The sequence below is a fragment of the Siphateles boraxobius genome, unplaced genomic scaffold (genome assembly GCF_051911475.1).
Source record: "Siphateles boraxobius isolate OS27281-9 unplaced genomic scaffold, OSU_SipBor_1 81, whole genome shotgun sequence".
Lineage (NCBI taxonomy): Eukaryota > Metazoa > Chordata > Actinopteri > Cypriniformes > Leuciscidae > Siphateles > Siphateles boraxobius.
In genome coordinates, this window is record NW_027509210.1 from 491,029 (window position 1) to 507,235 (window position 16,207).

The window sequence follows — 16,207 nt, forward strand, 5'->3', positions numbered from 1 at the left end:
TCTTGAACGGCATCCGGTGAAGGGAGCGGTTCAGCACGCGCAAGTCCAGGATTGGCCGTAACCCACCGGTTTTCTTGGGGACAATGAAGTAGGGGCTGTAGAAGCCGGACCTCATCTCGGCTGGAGGGACAGTCTCGATTGCACCCTTCGCCAGCAGGGTGGCAATCTCTGCTCTCATGATAGGGGCATTGCCACCGACCAAAGTGGAGCGGACTCCCCTGAAGCGGGGAGGAGACCGTGCGAACTGAATCGCATAGCCGAGCCTGACGGTACGCGCGATCCAGTGGGACAGACGGGGAAGCTCTAGCCAGGCTCCCAGGAACTGAACCAACGGGATCATGCGAGCCACAGGCGTCCCCCCGGAGGGGCAGCGAAGCGGAGTAACTGGCCCAGATGTGGACGGCATAGCGGCCCGGAGAGGGGGCACAGTTAGCAACCGCGCCCTGGCAGAGGGGGCCAGGGGAGGACCAGGCTGGTCGTCCCGCGGGGGCCTGCTCTGCCAGGGGTCTGGCGACAGAGGGGGACAGGGGCGAAGCGGTCCGTGGACGGCACGCCGTGTCAACCGCCTCTGGGACAGAGGGGGGCGAGGAGAGTACGGCTTGTGGGCGGCGCTCTGTGTCGCCCGAGAACTCTGTGAGCTCAGGGAAGAGGGGATTGTTTCTGACTTTAACCACATTAGGGTGCTGCCCACCCGTGGGTGAGCAGCGGGGAGTGGAGAACAAAAGATTCTCCCCCGGCCCTCCACCGGGGGAAGGAGTGGTCCTGCTACCACCTCCTGCGAAACAACCATCATCCCTGAGCAGCCCGTCTCAGGAGCGCCGCTTGGCCCGGCGTTTAGCGGGGGGCGGGGCAGGAGAGGGCTGTGGCGCCTTCTTACGGCTTCCTCCGCGACCAGCCCTGGGTGGAGGCTGCTGCGTGGTCCGGGCGGGAGGGGCGGGAGCCGCAGGAGGGCGCCCTCGGCGGGAAACAGGTCGAGGCGTCTGCCCGGCCGGCAAGGTGGAGGCAGCAGCGGGCCGGCGGGGCAGAATGTGTCTGATGGCCTCGGTCTGTTTCTGGGCAGTTGAAAACTGTTGGGCAAAGTCTTCAACTGCACCGCCGAAGAGGCCGGCCTGGGACAAGGGGGCGTTAAGCAGACGGGTCCGCTCAGCGTCCCGCATGTCAGCCAGGTTCAGCCACAGATGTCGCTCCTGGACCACAGCTGTGGACATCACCAAACCCAGGGAGCGCGCGGTAACCTTCGTCGCCCGGAGAGCAAGGTCGGTCGCGGCGCGCAGCTCATCAAAGAGCCCTGGGTTTGTCCTACCCTCGTGCATGTCTCTGAGCATCTGGGCCTGGTAGACCTGCAGAGTGGCCATAGCATGCAGTGAAGCAGCCGCCTGTCCCGCCGCTCTGTAAGACTTCGCCACCAGGGTCGACGAAAATCTACAGGCTTTGGATGGGTGCTTAGGCTCGCCCCGAGAAGAAGCACTCTGAGGACATAGTTGCATGGCAACAGAGCGTTCAACCGGGGGAAGCCCAGTGTACCCACGGGCAGCTGCCTCATCGAGGGGAGGAAAGGCGGATGAGACCAGCGAGCGGTCCCGAGAAGACAGGGGGGTCTTCCAGGACTTCGAGATCTCATCATGCACATCCGGGAAGAAAGGTATTGGGGTTTGCCGAGGACGAGGGTCGGCGGCCTTACCCAAAAACCAATCGTCCAGCCGCGAGCGCTCAGGACAGGGTGGAGGCCTCCACTCAAGTCCGATGCTCGCGGCTGCCCGGGAAAGCATGGCCGTCATCTCCGGATCAGACTCGAGCACAGCCGTATGCACACCGGAAGGTGGCAGCTGTGACGAGCCCTCACTTCCAGAAGAGTCAAACCCGCCTAGTGATGCTGCAACAGACATGGCATCTTCCTCTGTAGCTTCAACTGAAGCACGCGGGCCACCAGAGGGTAGACCCCCGGGAATCAGCAGTTCACTAGCGGGCACCGTCATTGAAGAGGGGGGCTGGGGTCGCGGACACATAGTCGGCGCCTTGTTCCAGACCGTAACCCTCAGGTCACCCTGGCCACCAGCCGCAGGACGGGGGGTGGATGAGGGGACTCTCACTCTTGCGAGTTCACGGAGTCTCGACCGTAATGACGCGATGGTCATGTTCCCACAGAGAGAACATGAGTCATCCACGAGCGCTGCTCTTGCATGATCAATGCCCAAACATACTATGCAACGCTCGTGCCCATCAGAGTCCGATACCAATCTGCCGCAACCAGAAGTACACGGGCGAGACATCTTTAAAAAGACGTGCCACGTGTAAGCTCTTTTAGTGAGAGAAAACTCAAGTGTTGAAGCACCCGGGGAGAAACGCACCGACTGGCAGACCACTGCAACAGATCAGCAGGAAGCACGCTCTCGCCGTAGATCGCCGTCACACCAACACTCGAGGTACTCGTTTGTAAAGCTGACAATTCAGAGATGGCTTGTGGAGAGAAGAATACACTTGGCTCCGAAGCGAAAACATATCTGCTTGCTGCCGGCTTCCTCCTTTTATACCCACGAGGTGGGGCGGAGTTACGCCATGCAAATTCCGCAGACCCATGGCATTTCCTTGCCATTGGCTCGTTTTGTAATACTCGAAGTTGATAGGCTTTCTAAGCGAAACCCCATTCGTCGTCATCCGACGTAACTCGGAGTGACAACGAAAGGGAACCACTATTTTTGATTATCAAATGAATGCAGCCCTTTGTTTTTAGAGCTGAATGTTCTGCTGGTGACATCACTGTTCTCATGATATCATTTCAACATCAGTCGAAATTTCACTAAATTTAATAAGCTGCACAGAAGTTATCAATTGACTTTTTGATTTTCGGACCCATTTCTTAGGAACAACCTTAGAAAGCCTTCACAAACAAACATTATTTGTGTTCAGCTCATGTTTGGTCTTTCCAAGTAATGCTTCCATCATAACGGATTCCTGCCGCATTGTTCAGTGACAGTCGAAACACTTCTCTCTCTTGCTGATTTTTATTAATTAAATGATAAAGTACAATGAGAAAATTAACACAAAACAAGCAGTTTAGGTAAAATGAAGAATATTTTGTAGGTGAGATGAAAAGAACTGCTGCTTTTTAAAAAGAGAAAAAATACTCTCAGAAATATAACATACAGAATGATCAATATAGCACCAGATTTGTTCATCAGTTCTACATCGATTCAACTATATTCTGTATATAATATGTGTGTCTTACCTCTTTTGCGACTCAGTGAATCACCAGAATGATTCTGTGCAACATGAGAAACTGGGAATGAAAGACACAAACATTTGCTTATATCTTTCATGCATTATAAACAGCAGATTCATGAATCAGAGTCACTTTGAATGAAAGCGTCATGCACTGGTGGACATATATTTAAAGTACATGCACCTGGCAGAATCTGCTAAACATGAATCATTTTAACCAAATAAGAGGGATCATTACAACTGTTTAAAAAAAAGAAGTTCTGCCCTGAATAAGTATAATATACTTGAACTGAATTTCACATAACAGATGTTTACTTAGTCCACAAGACAATAATAGCAATTTGTAAACTTATGACCACAACTGTACAGGTAAATGTTGCTTTTCCTATATAGTTCATACAGAGAAAGATGAAGACTCACAGAGGCAGATGAAACACTGATGATGATGAAATATAAGTTTGATATTAAACATCATAAATACTCACAGTTTGGTTTGCCGCTATTAATGCTGTTTTGTCTGACTAGACTCGGTGTCTTTGGTTCAGTAGATTGTAACTTTTTGTATTTTTTGTTTGCCATTTTTCTCTTTCTCTCTTGTACATTTAATTATTCTGTGATTTAAATGTCCAATTTAAATAAATAAATTAATAAAAAGCTCTTTACAACACAATTAAAGATAAAGGTGTTTTAATGACCTTGTGATCAGCTGGAAGGAAATAAAAAGGAAATATCTATCTCTGACATCTCTGCTGTTGTTGTTTGGTATATTATAGTGAAAGAGTGAAACCCCTCTGTAAACTCTTCCTCTTTTGCCTTGTATGAAAATTCTTCCCCTCCAGCCACAGAATTTGTTTATGAACAATATAAAAAAAAAAATCCGACCTTTTTCTCAGAAATGTTTGCATTTCACAATTCTGAATTTGACTTTGAGATTTGACTCTTTCAGATTAGAGTCATCTTGATCTGCTTGATATTTTTCAGAATTGTGAGTTCACATTTGTCATATCTGAATACACTTCTATCAGGCTTCTGTCACTTGTTGTTGTGTTCTGTGTAGCACATGGTTCGTGTTTACATCGGCCACATGCTTTGCACGCAGCTTGTGTTTTTGTCTGGCTGTGTACTGTTATCATGTTTTGAGAACACGTGGCTTATGAGGTCTCAGCATCTGTGTGTTTGAGACTTGTTTTGAGCACATGATTGTGTTTGCTGTTCATGTGCTTGTGTTCTTGTCATGTTTGGTGTGAGAAAATGGCTGGTACGTTTCCTTGTGCCAAGTCTCACCTCTCTTGTTTTCCCCCTTGGGGCAGTTTTTGTTTGCGTTTTGTTTTATTTTTGTAATTAAATACAACCCATTAATCCTGCATATTGAGTCCTCACCTCATCCCATTACACCAACCCTGACAACTTCAATTGAAAAAAAAAAAAGTTAACGTGGCATTGTTGAGACGTAAATACATGGGCATAAATACATTAAAATTTATTTAAAATAAAAATACTTCAGTTGAAATGTATCAAAATAATATACATAATGCGGCATTTTGGATTTTTAAAAAACACAAAACACATGAGAAGTTTTCCATTCACTGAAGTATCACTATTAGGCTGAAATTCAAATATTTTAAAAACCTTTACCACAATTGCACATGAAGTTTTCCATTTGTGAAAAAATACTGATAACTTTTCCTGCTATCTAGCAGGGAGTAGGGAAGGGCGATATGACCAAAATCCTATCAATATGAGTATTTTTCCCAGTAACAATATATATCATGATATAGTTTTTATTTTCCTTTGTTGGAAATATATCCAATAATATCCAAATTAAACAAAGAATGATATGTTTTTTAGGTAGGTCTTCCTAAAAGTAGTAAGAAATAATATAGAAATTGAATTAAGTACTCAAATGTTAATTAAAACACTGCATAGTCTTCGCTGTATGAATAAAATGCACACTGATATTTATTGAAGCTACAAAAGTTATTCAGTTCAGATTAGTGTTTTTTTTTTTTTTGCTGTTACTTCAAGAACTTATGCACAGACCCAATATATTGATAAACATCGACTCAAAACAAGAGATCCCCAAAACACTTAATGTTAACTAATATATAAAAATATATACATCGGCTGTCTTTGTGCGCTTGACGTCGACCCACTGAACTATCTCGGGTGCGTAGGCACGCGGTTATATGATGCTGTCTCAGATCAGGGAGACGCTCGCGGGCTTTATCTCCCCGGGATCGCATTATCAGATGCATCTTCAGCGGCGGGTCATGCTGGTACTGTTCTGGACACCATGGCTGGGTTACAGGCATACCAGGCTGATCTTATGAAAGATTTAAACACAGCCTTTCATCCAGACCGTATTTACTTGTCTGATAATTGGCTGCATTTAATTCTGCGGAATTAAATAAGTGAAATGGCCATCCAATAAAAATTAAATAAATAAAATAGGAACTCCATGACGTTAACTTGTTCATTGGGAAAACCTGTCTTTACATTTACATTTACATTTAGTCATTTAGCAGACGCTTTTATCCAAAGCGACTTACATCTGAGGACTAAAGCAAGCGAGTCATTGTGAAGAGGGAAGAACGAAGCAAGAAGTGCTCAAAATACAAAGTTCAGGCATTGCTCAGAGTAGCAAAAGCCAGACAAGGGAAGATTTAAAAGGGAAGGAGAGATTTAAAAGAGAAGAATTTTTTTTCTTTTTTTTTTCTGTCTTTGTGCCCTCGATGTCAACTTCTTAGACTATCATGGGTGCAAGGACGTGTAGTTACGATGATGCCCCAGTATGAAAAGACGCTCACGGGTTATATCTTCCGGAGCTCATCGTCACTTGAAAAGTCAGTGCTTCCCACCAAGCCGTGCAGAACATCATCGACGCTGACGGGGAAAGCGCTTTAGTCAGCCAGTCAGGCTGGTGCTGATCTGCACACTGTGGCGGGGGAGCAAATGACAGACACAGTGGGAGTGGTGTCAAGCCTTGGAGAGGCATTTATTAAATTAAATAAACATAAAATGCTCCTTGGGTAGAGGCGCGAGGGAGCGGCAGCTTCGGCATCGTGACTTGTCCTCTCTAGGCCCCGACAACGGAGGGGAATAGCGGCCCGGCATCCTATCCCATCAGCGGTGTTACGCATGTTCTCCGTTCTGACCGCGGGTCCGGTGACTCGCAGCTCCGGCAGCGCGGGAATCCCTCGGCGCACCCTTCCCGGACCCACGAAGATACCAGTGTGCATGCACAGAGAAGAGACCGGTCTCCCGAGGAGAGGCGCACTCAGCATTTAACAGTGGCGGTGATGAGGCTTTATTCTCGTCAGGTGTGCCTCATCACACGACGCCAATTCTCCTCATCAGCGCCCTCCTCTCCAATCGCACCCACTCCAGTCGAGAGCCTGGCGAAGGGCGGCGAATTAAGGGACGGGGTGGTGCTAATTACAAGGGAGAGGCAGACGATCCGTCACAACACTATGACAGGCGTACCAGGCTGACCTGCTAAAAGAAATACTCAAAAGCCGAGTGTGGCGATTCGTACTCCCCCTCGTAAAGACTGGGGACCGGCGCGTCCCGCTCAGCAGCCTCAGACAGACCTGACATCAAGACTTCCATCTCTGAGAAGAAGAAGTCCTGATGTCTCTACACCCAGGTCTGTGGGGATGGCCTCCCTTGGGATGGGGCACGTAAGCACCCCACAAAACCACTGTAACATCCCCGCCACCTCTGGTGATTCGGGCGCAGCGTTTTTTAGATGTTCTGTCGCTTCCTGTTATCGCTCAGGACATTCAACATCCCCCCAACAGGAACTAAAAAGGTACTAAAATTGTTACCCCTTTAAAGAGACCTGTAGGGTACTGTGGGGAACCTCCTCTATTGGGGTTCCAAGCGTGCCGTACCGATACTAAAAAGTGACGCGTGAACACTACAGATCACTGATTGGTCACCAAACCCGGTACATTTGAATAGTCAGCAACAGCCAGCACAGTATCATTTGTTCGCACAATTGTTTTTAAACGACTTGCTTGAAGAAAGAATTTTGAAAAAATAAATGCCTGAATCGTGGTCAGTAAACGAGGTGCAGACGTTCCTCTCGTTGGTTGCCGAGGAGCGGATGTTGCTACCAGGAATTTAAAGGTTTTTCAGTAAATATAACAATCAGTCTATATTCCCACACATTTTTTATAATCCCACACAGAGCCGTACTTCAGGAGAGACTTCACAGTGTCTAGTCCGTGCTCTTCTGGCCTACGTCCACTGCACTATGTCCACAACTGTGCAGTGGAAAAGCGCCATTAACAGAAGTAAACATAACTGTGACACATCGGAACCCAGAATATGACCCGGTAGATAGTTTGCAGTTTGAAATTCAGCGTTTGTTTGGCTATAAATCCACAGTAGAGGTCTTCACAGTGCACCCGAGACCCGTCGACCCGGGACCCGTACGGGTTCGGGTCTATATCTTAAATGATCAGCCGGGTCCGGGTCGGGTCCGAATCTATCACTTCGGGTCCCGGGTCTGTTTAACATGTGTAATACATTGATAATATTCAAATCAGCAACAAAATCTGAGGTGAACTGTCACATAAATGTTTTCTATGACGCTCAAATTGCGTTAAAAAACATATTTTAGGTTGATCCATCCAGCTAGCGCGCATGTGCAGTCTCAAGCGCGTGTCATGTTTCTATGGCAACCAGAGCTTCCGCCAAACCGCGCTTTACATTTTCTTACTGAAAAAAAAATCCTTCATCAGATCTGGAGTGTGTGTGTGTGTGTGTGTGTGTGTGTCCAGGCGCAGGTCCTTCATCAGATCTGGAGTGTGTGTGTGTGTGTGTGTCCAGACGTAGGTCCTTCATCAGATCTGGAGTGTGTATGTGTGTGTGTGTGTGTGTGTGTGTGTGTGTGTGTGTGTGTGTGTGTCCAGGCGCAGGTCCTTCATCAGATCTGGAGTGTGTGTGTGTGTGTGTGTGTGTGTGTGTGTGTGTGTGTGTGTGTGTGTGTGTGTGTGCGTGTGTGTGTGTAGGCGCAGGTCCTTCATCAGATCTGGAGTGTGTGTGTGTGTGTGTGTGCGTGTGTGCGTGTGTGTGTGTAGGCGCAGGTCCTTCATCAGATCTGGAGTGTGTGTGTGTGTGTGTGTGTGTGTGCGTGTGTGTGTGTAGGCGCAGGTCCTTCATCAGATCTGGAGTGTGTGTGTGTGTAGGCGCAGGTCCTTCATCAGATCTGGAGTGTGTGTGTGTGTGTCCATATGCAGGTCCTTCATCAGATCTGGAGTGTGTGTGTGTGTTTCCAGACGCAGGTCCTTCATCAGATCTGGAGTGTGTGTGTGTGTTTCCAGACCTAGGTCCTTCATCAGATCTGGAGTGTGTGTGTGTGTTTCCAGGTGCAGGTCCTTCATCAGATCTGGAGTGTGTGTGTGTGTTTCCAGGTGCAGGTCCTTCATCAGATCTGGAGTGTGTGTGTGTGTTTCCAGACGCAGGTCCTTCATCAGATCTGGAGTGTGTGTGTGTGTTTCCAGGTGCAGGTCCTTCATCAGATCTGGAGTGTGTGTGTGTGTTTCCAGGTGCAGGTCCTTCATCAGATCTGGAGTGTGTGTGTGTGTTTCCAGACGCAGGTCCTTCATCAGATCTGGAGTGTGTGTGTGTGTGTTTCCAGACGCAGGTCCTTCATCAGATCTGGAGTGTGTGTGTGTGTGTCCAGACGCAGGTCCTTCATCAGATCTGGAGTGTGTGTGTGTCCAGGCTCAGGTCCTTCATCAGATCTGGAGTGTGTGTGTGTGTGTGTGTGTCTAGGCGCAGGTCCTTCATCAGATCTGGAGTGTGTGTGTGTGTGTCCAGGCGCAGGTCCTTCATCAGATCTGGAGTGTGTGTGTGTGTGTCCAGACGCAGGTCCTTCATCAGGGGTGGAGTGTGTGTGTGTGTGTGTGTGTCCAGGCGCAGGTCCTTCATCAGATCTGGAGTGTGTGTGTGTTTGTGTCCAGGCGCAGGTCCTTCATCAGATCTGGAGTGTGTGTGTGTGTGTCCAGGCGCAGGTCCTTCATCAGATCTGGAGTGTGTGTGTGTGTGTCCAGACGCAGGTCCTTCATCAGGGGTGGAGTGTGTGTGTGTGTGTGTGTGTGTCCAGGCGCAGGTCCTTCATCAGATCTGGAGTGTGTGTGTGTGTCCAGACGCAGGTCCTTCATCAGATCTGGAGTGTTCTGTGTGTGTGTCCAGACGCAGGTCCTTCATCAGATCTGGAGTGTGTGTGTGTGTGTGTGTGTCCAGGCGCAGGTCCTTCATCAGATCTGGAGTGTGTGTGTGTGTGTGTCCAGGCGCAGGTCCTTCATCAGTTCTGGAGTGTTCTGCGCTACACGCCGGGTTAAGCGGCGCTCTTGGGATGGGCTCCTCAGATATGGGACTCAGTTCTTTCCAGGAGCTGGTAGCAGGACCACTCCTTTCCCCGGGTGAGGGCCGGGGAAGAATCCTTATTCTCCAAAGAACTGACTCTCCCGTCTCTGAGCACAGAGAGTTCGGACGTCACAGAGCGCCGCCCACATGCCGTGCTCTCCTCGTCCCCCTCTGTCTCGGAGGTGGTTGACACGGCGTGCCGTCCACGACCGCTTCGCCCCTGTCCCCCTCTGTCGCCAGACCCTTGACAGAGCAGGCCCCCGTGGAACGCTGGTCCTTCCCTGGCCTCCTCTGTCAGGGTGCGGTTTTGACCTTGCCCCCACACCGGGCCGCTATGCCGTCCACGTCTGGGCCGGTCATTACGCTTCGCTGCACCACCGGGGGGACGTCTGTGGTTCTCGACGCCGCTGGCACAGTTGGGAGCCTGCCTAGAGCTTCCCTATCTGTTCTGCTGGGCCCCGCGAACCATCGGCTCAGCTATGCGATTCAGTTCGCACGGTCTCCTCCCCACTTCAGGGGAGTCCGCTCCACTTTGGTCGATGGCTATGCCCTATCATGAGAGCGGAGGTTGCTACCCTACTGGCGAAGGGTGCGATTGAGACTGTCCCTCCAGCCGAAAGGAGGTCCGGGCGTACAGCCCCTACCTCATTGTCCCGGAGAAGTCTGGTGGGTTACGGCCAATCCTGGTCCGAACCGCTCCCTTCACAGGCTGCCGTTCAAGCATTTCTGGATGTGTGCGGCCACAGGATTGGTTTGCAGCGATCGACCTGAAGGACGCCTACTTTTATGTCTCCGTTCTCCCTCGACTCAGACCATACCTACGGTTTGCTGTCAGGGCGCGCGCATATCAGTACGCTGTTTTCCCATTCGGGCTAGCCCTGTCTCTTCGCGCCTTCATAGGGTTGTTGAGGCTGCCTTTGTTCCTCCATGGGAACACGGGGTTCGCATCCTGAACTATCTCGATGACTGGCTGTCTTAAGCTCACTCCTGAGACCAGGTTTGCGAATACAGGGACCCAGTGCTCCGGCACCTAGCTCGTCTGGGCCTTCGGGTCAACCGGGGCAGGAGTAAACTTTGCCCCGTGCAGAGGAGCTCTTTTCTCGGTATGGACTTGGTCGCCTTCTCCACTCAGCCATTGCTGACTTGCCTGAGACTATCAAGCGCAAGAGTGCGGTTCCACTGAAGTTTCTTCAGAGGCTCCTGGGGCATATGGCATCTGCAGCCGCGGTTCACCGCTCAGATTGCTTCATATGAGACCGCTTCAGCTTTGGCTCCGCGACCGAGTCCCGAGGTGGGCATGGCAACACGGCACCCTCCGAGTACCATTTACTCCGACCTGCCGTCAGACCTTCACCCCGTGGTCGAACCTCAGTTTTCTTTGGGGCCGGAGTGCCCCAGGAACGAGCTTCGCGGCATGTTGTTGTAACGACATATGCCTCCTCCACGGGCTGGGGTGCCATGTGCAATGGACGTGCTGCCGCGGGCTCCTGGACAGGACCCCGACGCCTCTGGCACGTCAATTGCCTCGAGTTGCTGGCCGTACGTCTTGCTTTGCGCCGCTTCCGGGCCGTGCACAAGAACCCACACGTACTAGTCCGTTCAGACAATACCGCCTCTGTAGCGTACATCAACCATCAAGGTGGTCTACGCTTCCGCCGTATGTCGCAACTCGCCCGCCACCTCCTCATATGGAGTCAGAAGCATCTGAGGTCGCTTCATGCCATTTATATCCCCGGAGCCCTGAACTGTGCAGCCGACGAGCTCTCACGGCTTCAGCCACTCCCGGGAGATTGGCGACTCCATCCCCAGTCGGTTCAGCTGATTTGGGACCAGTTCAGGGACGCAAAGTCTCAGTGGTTCTAACTGCCCTGCGGAGTGCTCCCTTTGAGCCGTTGCAATCAGTGGAGCTTAAGTTCCTGTCTATGAAGACAGCGCTCCTGGTTGCATTGGCCTCCATCAAGAGGGTGGGGGACCTGCACGCATTCTCCGTTGACGAAGCGTGCCTGGAATTTGGGCCGGCTTACTCTCACGTGATCCTGAGACCCCGGCCTGGATATGTGCCCAAGGTTCCTACCACTCCCTTCTGGGACCAGGTGGTGAACCTGCAAGCGCTGCCCCCGGAGGAGGCAGACCCAGCCTTGGCACTGCTCTGTCCAGTACGCGCCCTCCGCGCCTATGTAGACAGGACGCAGTGTTTCAGGACCTCAGACCAGCTCTTTGTCTGTTATGGTGGGAAGCTGAAAGGAAAGGCTCTCTCCAAGCAAAGGTTGTCTCACTGGATAGTGGACGCCATTGCTTTGGCATACCAGCAGCAAGGCCGACCGTGCCCCCTTGGTGTGACTGCCCACTCCACCCGGAGTGTGGCATCCTCTTGGGCTCTAGCGCATGGCGCCTCGCTAACAGACATCTGCAGAGCTGCAGGCTGGGCGACACCTAACACATTCGCCAGATTCTACAATCTCCGAGTGGAGCCAGTGTCCTCTCATGTACTCGCTTCAACCAGCTAGTACTGGACCCGCTCAGGTGTCTTCGCTTGCTCGCCATTCCACTCCACGGACTGGATACGTGCGATATTCTCCTCAGGTGAGCTTCCCCGAAAGCCCTGAGTTCCTCCAGCACTCCTGACGTTGGCGCCAGTGTCTATTGCCTGTGCGTCGGCTAGGTGCCTCCCGTGTGCATGGTCCCTCCCCTGAGCGACCCCCACATGTGTATTTCCACTGTAAGCCTCTTGAGCATGTGTCTTTCCCTTGGCAAGCCACCTTGCCACCCCTGGGGTTGAAATATTCCACCTGCGGCTGGACACCCCAGTGTTCTCCATGTCTCCTTCGGGTCACATGTGTATTCTCTAAGTCCCCCCCTCTGGGTTGGCAATAATTGCATATTTCCTCTAAGCTATGGGATATGCTCCCCAGTGTACCTTGGTATTCCTGTGATGAATAGGAGTCCTTCGTCCGTGCCAGTCTCACGACAAGGATCTCAGATTTACGCAGGGCACTGGAAGACAGCTGAGAAGGTGGCGTGATTAGACTGGTAACCCCATTCGTCGTCATCCGACGTAACTCGGAGTGACAACGAAAGGGAACGTCTCGGTTACGTATGTAACCCTCGTTCCCTGAGTAGGGAACGGAGACGTTATGTCTTCCTGCCACTCTCCACTCAACCGCGGGGATCGCCTGAGCTCAGTCTTGGCTCCTCAGCGAAGAAACATATCTGCCTGTTGCCGGAGTCCTCCTTTTATACCAACGAGGTAAGGCGGAGATACGCTATGCAAATTCCGCAGACCCATGGCATTTCTTTGCCATTGGCTCGTTTTGTAATACTCGAAGTCGATAGGTGTTCTAAGCGAAACCCCATTCGTCGTCATCCGACGTAACGTCTCCGTTCCCTACTCAGGGAACGAGGGTTACATACGTAACCGAGACGTTCACTATTAACTAATCAATAACTACTATTTTTTTAATGCTTCCCAGAGAACTACTGAAAAAGTTTATTAACAATCTAGTTACTACTATTAACTAAAAAGAAACTCTGATTAACGAATTAGGAAGTAAAAGTGCACCGATGAAAGTGGTACTTCAATAACTACTATATTCTTTTATGCTTCCCAGAGAACTACTGAACATTTTCATAATTCATATAAAACTAATCAATAACCAATGCAGGATAAATGACTAGCACTACATTAACATTTGAACTGCTACTGTAAACGAATACACAAGGTTGTTTACATTATCAATATGTAAGCTGTCTATTTATCAACTGAATAATTTTAAAGAAATGGATTTTTAAATGCAGTTGTAGGGACTCAGGTCCTTACTTGTCCTGTGGCCAATTTTCTGGCATTCCTCTGGACTGGCATTGAATCACTAGAGTCACAGCGAGTACTGGAACATATTGAGTCATCAGCGATCCAAATACCATATAGATAGAATTTATTATTTAACTTACCTCACAAAAAATTTGTTTTTATGTATGTCTCCTAGCATATATATACATATGTGTGTGTGTGTGTGTGTGTGTGTGTGTCTTGTGAGTGAGAAGATTCTACACTTTATTGGCTTTTCATTAGTAACTACTTTAAGAATCATGGGAACAAACTAGTAATGACTCAAGTGTTACTACATACTTCTATGGGAATTATTAATTATTTGGATCCGTATTCTAAAGTGAAGATCAGTAACTAACTAGTAATGACTCAAGTGTTACTACATACTTCTAAAGAAATTTTCTAAAAGTATACTAAAGTTCACCAAAAATCTCAAACGCTTGAAATGACTTTTGTGTTTGGTTGCACAAATCATGACTAGATCATGTAGTAACACTTGAGTCATTACTAGTTAGTTCCCATGATCTTCACTTTAGAATACGGATCCAAATAATTAGTAAATCCCATAAAAGTATGAAGTATGACTTTCATCTGTGCACTATTACTTCCTAATTTGTTAATCAGAGTTTCTTTTTAGTTAATAGTAGTTACTAGATTGTTAATAAACTTTTTCAGTAGTTCTCTGGGAAGCATTAAAAAAATAGTAGTTATTGATTAGTTAATAGTGAACTACCACTTTCATCTGTGCGCTATTACTTACTAGTTCGTTAATCAGAGTTTCTTGTTAGTTAATAATAGTTAATAGATTGTTAATATTGTGTTACTCATTGGTTCTTGTGCATTTATTCATTTACGAAGGAACCGTATTCTAAAGTGTTACCGCCAAATGTTTTTGAAACGAAAGCCTGTTGAATTGCACTACTTGAAAAGTTCAAGAGTGTTTGATTGTTTTAGCATAAAACTCCCTAATTCTTTAACTGTATCAGTCTATGATAAATATAATGTAAAAGCGACACAGCAGCAAGAAGAGTTTGAAACTGAAATTATGAAATTGTTTATAAATGACTGTTTGAGTGAAACACTTAAATCTGGATAATTGAGAGGATTGTGTGATGATCATCTGCTAAATAAACCATGAGAGATGGGAATATTCCCGTCTTCCCACAGGAGAAACTGCTGAAAGATGGAGTTTGAGGAGGAACCCTGCAGAACGAGGGATGAAGATACAGAGGAACAAACAGGTCTGTGCTTTCCTTCATTCTCTTTAATGACCGATGAGGGACATTAAGATGAAAACTCATACAGTAACAATACATATAAAACTAGATTTACAGGGCTTGAAATTAACTTTCTTACTTGGTAGAACTGGTGCTTTCAACTTAAAAATCTGTCTATTACAGATGTCAAAGCACAAAACAGTGACTAAAAAGCACCATCAAGAAACTGACACAGGTATAAAAACAGAGCCATGATTAGTGAACTGACTCAAGATGAAATAAACAATGGGCTTGTAATTAATAAAAAAATAAAATAAAAAAAACTGGCAGCTTGACTGGGCAGGACACATTTAATGGGGGTGTGGTATGGGCCCCTGGCACAGGACTGCAAACACAAGGAGAATAAATAGCGCACAAACAAGTCAAACAAGGTAATGAGGGAGGACAGGTGAGGCAACTGAACCTATAATTAGATAGCAAGAAGAGTGGGGTTATATAATAGACATGCATGACAAGCCATAAGCTCACACTAAATAAAACAAAAACAAGAGCAGATGGCTAATGAATGCATAGAAGAAGGCTTTCCAAATAGCAGCTGTGTTGCAAGCATTTTCTATAAGAGGTTCATGTCAGATCTTGAAGACCTTTTGTCAGCCATAACAGATCTCTGCAGATGCGTGCGAATATGTTGAACATGAATGAACATGTCACTTTCTGTTTTGTTTTCATGGACTTTTAGTTTGTTTTTCTCCAGTTACCTGTGTTCCTTGGTTCAGTTTTTCCTGCCAATTATTAGTTTCTATGGACACTCATTCAATCAGCATACCTGTTTATCATTTAGTTTGTTATCCTTTTAAGTTCCTCTTAGTTTTCAGTTTATTGTCTAGTATTGTCATGTATTTGCTGCCACATTACCTGTTCATCATCTGTGGATTACTTGAGTTCATTTTATATAATAAATAACTTTATGGAACCTTTTGAGTCTTTGTTATCATCATCTGAACAAAAGCGTTACAGACCATGATCAATCAAGGGATATTTTTGACTCTTACTTATATCTGGCCTTTAAAAAAGTGAATGCAACATGAAAATAAACACACAAACAGAATTTTACTTAAATATGTGTTTTTTAATGCTATTTTAACAAGGAGCAGGTTTATTCTCACCAGAAGTACAGATTTATTAATTAAAATGAATTCTAAATGTTACTGTTTAACAAAATAAATATTTATTATTACAATAAAAAGCTGTAATTATTTCAGAACATCTTGTACAGAAATAATTACTGTCTGTGTCTTAAACGACTGTATACAATCACACGGTAACATTACAACAGTAAAAGTATAGCAACAGTAAGAATAGTGATTACTGTTAAACTATCACATTCATTCAGGAAAAATCATACTAAATGCAAAAGTCATTTTTAAGCTTTTATTGTACATCTTTACAGTTAGCAGATTATTTTATCAGATAAAGCAATAGTTAAGCCCAAGAAGGCAATAATATCATAAGGGCTTAAATATAGAATTGCAAAATTGTACAGAGTAATACAGGCTAAAAAATAAAT

At 47.2% G+C, this 16,207-nt stretch overlaps 1 long non-coding RNA gene across 2 annotated transcripts in view; it reads right to left on the minus strand.

The window, feature by feature from the left end:
• Positions 1 to 4,009, minus strand: part of LOC143730784 (uncharacterized) — a 98,316-nt gene extending 94,307 nt beyond the window's left edge. For both annotated transcript variants that reach the window (XR_013200611.1, XR_013200610.1), the window contains exons 1-3: positions 3,915 to 4,009; positions 3,705 to 3,830; positions 3,227 to 3,277 (exon numbers count right to left, since the gene is read on the minus strand). This is a non-coding gene — a long non-coding RNA (uncharacterized LOC143730784). The remainder of the gene's footprint in view (positions 1 to 3,226; positions 3,278 to 3,704; positions 3,831 to 3,914) is intronic.
• Positions 4,010 to 16,207: the final 12,198 nt, after the last annotated feature.